Source organism: Octopus bimaculoides, chromosome 1 (assembly GCF_001194135.2).
Source record: "Octopus bimaculoides isolate UCB-OBI-ISO-001 chromosome 1, ASM119413v2, whole genome shotgun sequence".
Lineage (NCBI taxonomy): Eukaryota > Metazoa > Mollusca > Cephalopoda > Octopoda > Octopodidae > Octopus > Octopus bimaculoides.
This window is the reverse complement of record NC_068981.1, coordinates 98121042-98130676: the sequence shown is the minus strand read 5'-3', so window position 1 is coordinate 98130676 and position 9635 is coordinate 98121042. Positions and strand designations below refer to the sequence as shown.

At 32.7% G+C, this 9635-nt stretch overlaps 1 protein-coding gene across 1 annotated transcript in view; it reads left to right on the top strand.

Moving 5' to 3' along the window:
* Positions 1-9635, top strand: part of LOC106882607 (signal peptide peptidase-like 3) — a 344505-nt gene that overhangs the window by 162776 nt on the left and 172094 nt on the right. The gene's annotated exons all lie outside the window — the stretch shown is intronic.

The following is a 9635-nucleotide window of genomic DNA, read 5'->3' as shown; positions in this document are numbered from 1 at the left end:
TTATCCGGTTGCATCTCAGGGCAAGTGTCTTCTACTATAGCCTCGGGCCGACCAAAGCCTTGTGAGTGGATTTGGTAGACAGAAACTGAAAGAAGCCCATCGTATATATGTATATATATATGTATGTGTTTGTCCCCCCAACATCACTTGACAACCGATGCTGATGTGTTTATGTTCCCGTAACTTAGCGGTTCGGCAAAAGAGAACGATAGAATAAGTACTAGGCTTCTAAAGAATAAGTCCTGGGGTCGATTTGCTCGACTAAAGGCGGTGCTCCAGCATGGCCGCAGTCAAAAGACTGAAACAAGTAAGAGAGTAAAAGAGTATTACATTTGACAGAATAATCTGAATGGTAAAGGGTTAAATTACACTCTCCTGTCTAAAATTAATAAGGGGACTTTGGGTAATGAAGTCCAGTTTATTTGAAAATTAGACTATTTGGCTATGGTTGGAGAGTCTTTTGATATCTGCTTGATCAAGGATGATGTGCTTCAACAACAACGATAACAAAGCATCTGATTATTTAAATACAATAATTTGTTTTGGAATACTGGTTCTCAAAACACATCACATACAGCTATATATACTATTCCTTACAACTGTATATGATGTGCTTCAAAAACCATTATTTCAAAAAAAGTATTATTTAACATTATCTCAGAAGTTTATAAAAATTCTTAGCATAAATATAATAATTTTTAACTAAAATTTTGAAACAATTTTCTAGTTTGATTCTGTTTATTTGAACAGTTTTCTTTCCCTCTTCTCTCTAACACTCATGCTCTCTCTCAACCAAGGTTTGGTAGAGCTGATTCCTTGAATTACCAACCAATGAAAACTGATGAAATTTAAAGTTTGTTAAAACAAATTTTGTTTTAGTGGGGTGGCTCCATTCATGATAAACAAATAAATGCTTCATATGATCGGTGGGTGGGTGGGGGGATGAAAGAAAACCTACAAAAAAAAAATGGCTATCCGTCCTTGGACTTGTTCATTCAAAACATGTTTTTCTTAAATTAATAAACAAAACTCAAATTACAAGGTTAACAGCCTGATAAAGTTCTCCATTTGAACTAATAACTTCTCTTGAAAATAGTGGCATAAAGTCATATTGTTATTTTGACTCTGTCATTGTTGTAACTCTTACTCTAACCTCCTATCTACTTGTATTAGAAACTTTCTAAAGGTCATTTTGGAGGTGATATCCATAATCAATATTCTCTATACATTTGGCTATGTTTTCTTCCATTCTGTTCTAACTCTTTCACTCATATTTAATATTATCTGAAGTGAATACAATGGCGTCGGTACATAGATTTGCGAGCCATTTACTAGCAATTTTGTATGATACTTCTTCCTTTCTGCCTGGTTATTTGTGATGGCTGAGATCTCTTGAACTTACAGTGTCTTCTTCATATTCTGCTAGAAGAAGCTGTTTTCTACTCCTGCAAACTTTAGCTGAAATTAATATAGGCTTCTAGAGAATGAATGTAGTACCAGTGAAGTCTAATAGTCTAGTAGTCTTCTGTAATGTCACAGTGCTAATATGAAAATAGTTATCTTGTTATTTACAAGAACTGTGATAAAGGAAAAAAGTACCATTTATACTATTTGATCAAATCAATTAACTTACAAAAAATATCCTTGTACCTTTTATTCTTAGATAGGTGCTGTTTTGTGTTATAGTGTTGATCTTATTTACTCCACGTTGGGTCCAACTGAGCTAACTTATAATCAAAAGATACCAGCTATGATAATGTTGTTTTCAGAATAGTGTACCTAAGACTATATTATGTAATGTGCATTTTCTTCAGTTGTTAGGGCATGATTGGCTACTGTTTTTAACAGATCGAGTGACTGCTTAAAGACTTTTTAGCTGTTGTTTTTTGTGTCACTCATCTGGATAAATGCCTTTCTTGAATAGTAGATTATTGTGGTTTTAGTATTTACACATATAATATAAATAAACTATCCAATGACAATAGACTAGATGGTTTTGATTTCCTTTTCCAGTGTGTTGTAATGATAGTAATTTTAGAACAGTGTACGAATGTAACAATGTTGCATTTCTTTCTCTGTACTTATCTTTTGATTTTTATTATTATTTTTGTTATTGTTATTAAGCAGCTTCAGTTAGCTCTACTTAAGCAGAGATAACCAGTAAAATGCTTAGGAGCTAATTACAGGTTTAATTCTCTAAAAAGTCATATAAAATGTGTGGAATAGTGTTAGTTTTTGAACTAACCAGAGTGTCTAATTGAACATGAGATGTGTAGAGTGTTATTTTGTCACAAACCTTAGTATCTGATTCCACATAAGTTTGTGAGATCACCATTTGCAAACTTGAGTATGTGATCAGACATAAAATGTAAGAAGTGACAGTTAATGAGTACCTGATTAGCTTTGTAGCTATTCTGTTTCAGTTATTCAGATATGTGACATAAAATATTTAGTTTCTGTTTTCAAGATACCAGGGAAATTTGTTGAGAGAAATCTCCTAACTATCTTAATTCTTAATTTATTCTGTTGAGATACTGAACTCAATAGTAAATAGTGATTGATAAAATTTTGTTTTTATTCTTATTAAACTAGAAGTGTTCAGAGAATACATACTTACTATTAGACAAGCATGCATAGATACATACATATTATATTATGCTATATCATATCATATTATACTGTATTATATTATATATTTTATATTATTGTCTCAAGTCCTAGGATTCACAGAGCTGGTTACCCGATTTCTATGACATATAATCGACTGAAATCACAACATATCCCCCTGAACATGATGCCATTTTGTTGCAGGGATACTTATTTACAACTGAGTTGGCTGGAGCAGTGTAAAATGAAGTGTATTGCTCCGCAACACAATGCACTACTTGGTCTGGGAATTGAAACCATGATCTGAAGATCGTGAGTGCATCAACCTAACCACTAGGCTATGTACACTCATACATACGTATGTACATACACACACACACACGCGTCTGTGAAAGAACTACAAATAGTTGAGTATTTGTAGTTCATATTTTGCTACTGACACTGTGCTGTGTTCATAGCCAAAGCACCTAACTTTCAATATCCAAGCCCACCTGGTTGAAAATAGTTATCACATTGTAGTGTTGGTAGTTTACTAATGTAAGGAGCAATAATTCTGTGAAATTGATGATTATTTCACTGAATTTTCATACTGAGTTCAACTCATATGGGTTTAAACAACGATGTTGGATCATATTTTCTTATATATATAAATCAATAGGACTGACTTTCAGCTAACAGTGGATACCTCAGATCATGAAATTTTAACTATTTGACTCAATCGTCTAGCAACAAATTAAATAAGCATGTTGATTGTCAGTAGATGATAAACAAAAAGGTAAAACTATTAGCTCCAATTTTTGTTTACCTTTTCATTTCAGTTATATTTTACAGATGTCTGTTCAGTAAGAATTTTTGTTTTATCTTTGCTGAATGTTACCCATCAAAAATAGCTTTTTTTAAATTACTCTATGAGTTATTATTTTTAAACAAGTGTTATCTGTTTCAAGTTTTATTTTCATAAAAATTAACTGTGAAACTGCATTGAACTTTGTTCTCATATTAACTGGAAGAGACAAGAAATATAAAATATTCGAAAGTGCATATAATTTTGGTATGAGGTTTCAGTGTTTTTAAACTTATCACTTACTGAATATATGGTTTGCAGACATGGCTGTATAGTTGAGAAGTTTTCTTCCCAACCATGTAGTTGTGGATTCAGACCCACAGCATGCCACCTTGGGCAAATGTCTTCTACTATAACACTGGGTAAACCAAAGTCTTGTGAGTGAATTTGAATATTGAAGTATGCTGCCTTTGCTTCAGTTAATTTTGAAAATAATGAAATTTTGTAATACAACTTTGCAATTATTTAAGTTGATGTTTAGGGTATAAATTAACATGAAATTTTGACGAAAAGCTTTGATTTAAATTCGATTTGGTAAATGGAAGCTGAAAGAATCTCATTGCATGTGTGTGTGTGTGTGTGTGATTGTGAGAGAGTGTGTGTATCTGTGTTTGTCTACTACTCCTCCCACCACCATTCAACAGTTTGTGTTGATTTGTTAGTGTCCCTGTAATCCTAGTATTTCAGCAAAATATACTGATAGAATAAGTACCAGGGCTTAAAAATAAACATTGGGTCGACCTATTTGACTAAATCTTTGAAGGCAATGCTGCAACATGGCCACAATCAAATGACTGAAACAATTAAAAGATAAAAGATAACATTACTACACAGCTACGCAATTGGCAAGATGGCTTCTAGCTGCAACTTATCTATACAAAAAAAAAAAAAAAAGGCAATTTAGCTATTGGGAAATATTCACTTTTCACATATGCTATAACCAATATACTACAAATATGCTGTGCTTCCTGTCTGTCAATTTTACTGCTACTACTATGGCCCCTGTTTCTCTGAACTAGCAATCTACTTATCACCTCTGCCAAAGCGAATCTAATGCAACTGCTTCCCCTATTGTCATTCTTACTATGTCTCATCTGCACTTAGCTCTTTACCAAAAGTTTCCCCTTTCCCCTCGTCAACTGCAATTATTTCTTTGTTACTCCCACTATTATACCCATTGTTTCCTTACTACTAACTCCAACCTATAGTTGTTAAAGCTTGAACTGAACATTAGCCACATAAATCTCAACCACTATGCAAACATTATTAGTGTCACCCCTGTGTCTTGGACTTGGCAGTAATAAAAACGAAACGAAAAAGTCTAACAAATGTAAGAGAGAAGAGAAAAAATGAATATTGAAAGAGATGATGATGATGATAATAATGTTGATAGCAACAGAGTATGTTGTTGAGATTGTATGTCTTACTACAATAAAGCTGTAAAAACTTGTTAAAAACAATCAAATTAATCTTTTTTTCCTTTTGTTTTGCAATTGTTAGTGCCGTTGGATACAATTGATTTTGAATAATCAGCTAACTGAATCAAAACAATAAAACAGATTTATATAAACACAGAGTTTAAGCCTCAAAAATTGCCATTGATTCTTATCATCTATATTCCAACCATCCCTCAGTAATCAACTCTAATAGCATTTTAAGATCAGCCGAGCGTTGGATAAAAAACATTTTGGTATTTAGTTAAACCTCTTTGCATTTTGATTTCAATTCCTACCAAAGTTGATTTTGTGTATTTTCCTGAATAGTTAAAGTAAATTCTAGTCGAGTACTGAGTTGATATAATTAACCACAACTCTGTTCCAAAATTTGTGGTCATTTGTGCCAGTGTTAGAAATCATCAGTGTTGTTGTCACTGTTCCAATATTGGTCTCTTTTGCCGAACTACTATGTTACAGAGATATAAACAAAGCAACACTGGTTGTCAAGCAGTGATGGATGAGGAGAAAACACACACACAGAGGAAGGCTTCCACTCAGTTTCTATCTTCCAAATTCACTCACAAGGCAGTGGTTGACCTGGGGCTATAGTAGAAGACTCTTGTTCAAGTTGCTGTGGAGTGGGACTAAACGTGAAGCCATGTAATTTCAAAGTGAACTGCTTAACCACACAGCCATGCCTGCACCTATGTATCTTGGCATTTTATAATCTTGGTATTGCTCTTTTTATATAAAAGCCCCCCAACTCTGTCACACCATGGTTTAAGACTTGACAGCTAGAGACAATGTGATTAATAATTTCTTCTCCAGCTCCACATAATCTGGAGTCACTTAATATATTCTACTTCATTGTAAGGCTTTGGGGGATTTCTATTTGGAATGTTTTAATTCTGTTCTGCAATCTAGAACCCTTTAGTCTTAGCCTTGACTTCTGTGTTTCCCACCCAACATTACAAATATTCTTTGTCTATTTCTATCCTGGTTTTCATTTTATTCTTTTTAGTTCAGTTTTTAGTTTTTACACAATTTCTGGTGTTTCTTTTCTCTTATCATAAAGTTCTGTCACTTCAACTGTTGGCTTCCTTGAAGACAGAAAACAAGTTTTTGTTTTGTAGTTCTTTCTGTTAATTTACCAGTATTTTTTATGAGATTTTTCTTGTAGCCATATAATGAATATCTTATAATAACTTTCCATTTGCATAAGAACCCCCACCCAATTCTTCTTGTATTTGTGGTAAATATAATCTTGCAACATCAAATTTGGGATGGTATATTGAAAATGGAATCATATTTTTTTCTTTTTTCTTTGCCTAGTTTAGCTAGTTTACTTAGCAATCAGTTAAAACTATAACTTCTTCCTGGGATACCAGAATATTGGTTTCAAATTTTGGCTCAAGGCCAGCAATTTCAGAGAAGGGAGCAAGTCGATTACATCAGCCCCAGTGCTCAACTGGTACTTATTTTACTGACCCCAAAAGGACGAAAGGCAAAGTCAGCTTTGGCAAAATTTTGCTTAGTGTGCCAATGATTCTGGCATCTCACCACTAGGGATCTCACAACCATCAGAGTGCAAAGTGCTTCTCATGACCACAGGTCCATGAGATGGTTGTGATCAGTAAACAGTTTTGAATAGGAACTGGAAAAAGAAGTATGAACATGCAATGTGCACTGGAATTGCAAAATGGAAGAGCAGAATAAAATCACAATGCGCATGTCACATCTCCCTGTTTTAATCAGGCAGATACCATGTTTATATTGACAATGAAAAAATATTTTCACGTAGTTTTGCTGCAATTTTGTTGTTATTTTTGGAGGTGGTGGGGATAAAGGTGTTGGTATTTAGTTGTGTTTTAAGTATTCACCTAATGCATCTATAGTATCTCTTCTTAATCATTTATTTTCATTTGTGTTTGTTACACTGTCAAATTCATTGCTTCCTAAGTATTCGTCTGTTTTGTCTAATTCTCTCAATTTTTTTTATCTAATCTAGCATGATATTATTGTTGTTAGTGATATTGGATGTTTATTTATTCTCTGACATTGCAGTTAAAGATTTGTAAGCTCTCACAATAGCAAGATCTTTGCAATTAAGATAGTTTTCTCCTCAGTGAACCAGTCAAATGTTGTTTTTGGCCTCATCAGTGTTTTATTAATCATCTTTACTAATGCCTTATGAATCTCAAATATTTTAACTAGAAGTTAGGGATCATATCATGTGCTGGTGCCTTCTAGTTTTTGTCTCCCTCCACCTCAGCATCTAGGCTATTTCTTGTCTTGTTATAGCTTCCCATATTTGTACAGATACTGTGTTTATTGTTTTGAACAAACTAATCATAATGTATTATTCCCTGCTAATACTCCTCCTTAGAATTCCTCTAATTCTCTTGCTGTTGGTGCTCCATTGATTTCTATTGTATTTTTATTAAGCTCTGATATCATTCTGGGTTGGAATCTAATTGATTGTTTTGTTCAAAAAATCTTTGTTACTTTTTCATCCCAACAGATTCTTTATGATTTAGCAAGGATCTCTTGTTTCAGGCATTCTTTAATTTCAGATATTTGCATTTTGTTATATTTCTGTAATATTAGTTTCTCCTTTCTTTTCTCTCTCATTGTGTCATTTCATTATTGACTTCCTTAAGGATTACGAAATCTTTTCTCTTATTTTCTCTCTTTTCCTTTATACTTGTTTTCCTTGTTGTTTGTGTGGGTTTTCAATTACTTATATTGAGTAGATATGAGGAAGGATCTTCAGATCCTCTTTATAACTACACTGGCTGCTATGTATATTATTTCATTTAATCAGGTGATATTAATGATTGTGTTTCTTTTCATTAAGTCTGTGATAGTCAGTTTTGCAATTTTTGTTGTTGTTATATTGTTGAATTATATCCTTGAGAAGTGTTGTTGTTGGTCCACAGGAAGCTCTTCTGTTGTTTGTAATTCTTGAATTATTTCTAGCTTTAGATTGTCATGGTCATAAGTTCCATTTTAGAAATTCCTATTCTTGAATCTTCCTTATATTTTCTTTTCTTTTTTTTTTGTTCTATTTCAGTTTTTGTGTCAGTATTCTGTAGGAGTTTTATGGTTGTGATTTATTTATTTTTTGTTTTTGCTTTGAACTTGTTAGGTCTAGCTTTTGTAATTTACATTATCTTTTCTTATATCTTTTGCTTATTTCACTCATTGGTCTGTGGTCATACTGGGGCACCACCTTCAATGATTTAGTTGAACAAATCAATTCTAGCACTTATTTCTTAAGCTTGATACTTATTCTGTTGGTCTCTTTTGCCAAATCAGTTTGTTAGATGTAAATCAACCACTGAAAACCTTGTATCCTTTTAAGTCTTCTCTGTCAGGAGATGCGACTAACAGTATCTGCAACTTGAAAAAAGGTTAGTGGAAGCCTAGATTCTTTGTTTGTTGAGAAGATCAACTGCTAGTAGTAGCAGCAGCAGTAGCAACACTCCTCCTCCGTTAGTCTTTTGGAGTTCAGTATTATGTTTAGATCCAGGCTATTTTCTCTCCCAAAATTTATATGGGCATATTGTCATAACGTTGATTTTTAGGTAGAATGTCACTGTAAAATATGCATGTAGTATAGAAACATATTCCTTTTCTGTTTTGCAAGACTTGAGGAGCGAAAACTAATCTAGCTCTTTATTTACATTGTCATCATCATTTTGTATCAGTTTGTTTCTGGCATTGTTAAGTTTTGAATGCATCGTTTTTTCTGTACTTCTTATGCATTAAATCCAAAGTGGCCATTCTTCTGCTATTAATCCATTAGTAAGTTTTATTGTTTTTTGTCATTTTTTTTTTTGTGTGTGTGGAGTGATGGAATTGGTCTGGGGTTCATATGACCCATTCTCTAATAGTCTGTTTATGGTAGCCATTTGATTTATTGCTGGCAATTATATCATGTTAATTTCATTGGCCAGTATGCTAATGCATCATTAGTGAATTCATGGTAATGTCAAATACATTATCAGTAAATTCATTGTCATACTGTTTGTTTGCAGAGTCAATTCATCACATTTCATTAAGAATGATAAAGAAATTCAAAGACAAAAAAGAAAACGTCTCTAATGTACTCATGATATACATGAAAAACAAATCAGTTACTGTTGAAAAACATACACACACACAGTAAAAAAAAATGTAACTGTTTTAGATTGGAGGAAGGAAGAACCATTCTAAAAAAAGATCAATAATGAACAGTATCTCTTAAATAATCCAGTATTTCACAAGTTTCATGCATTGAATTCTCACTGGGTTATCTTTATATTTCTTTTTTCAATATGGAATTTCTGCTATAGTAACTGCAATATATTGGTTGGTCATTACTTTGTTTTTATTTGTTTCTCACTTGTTTCTTTGACATGATTCTTAAAAAGTTTCTGGATCATAAGATGAGTGGTTTGTGTTTTTTGTTTTATTGTTAATGAAATGCAACATATTCATTCTGTTTTCTGCAAATGGAATCTCTTTAAATAGTGTTAAGTTTTGTATTTATTCTGTAATAAATAATAATAAAAAAAGGCAACAAAACATGACAATGAATTTACGAATGATGTATTTGGTATGACTATGAATTTTACCTATGATCTATTGGCACAAAATATAATTACTCTGGAATGAAATTACAGGTGATGTATATGTTATGATGTACTTACCTGCAATGTACTTATTCATGTTGAATTTTTTTTTTTCTTGAGGCCCTTGAGCCA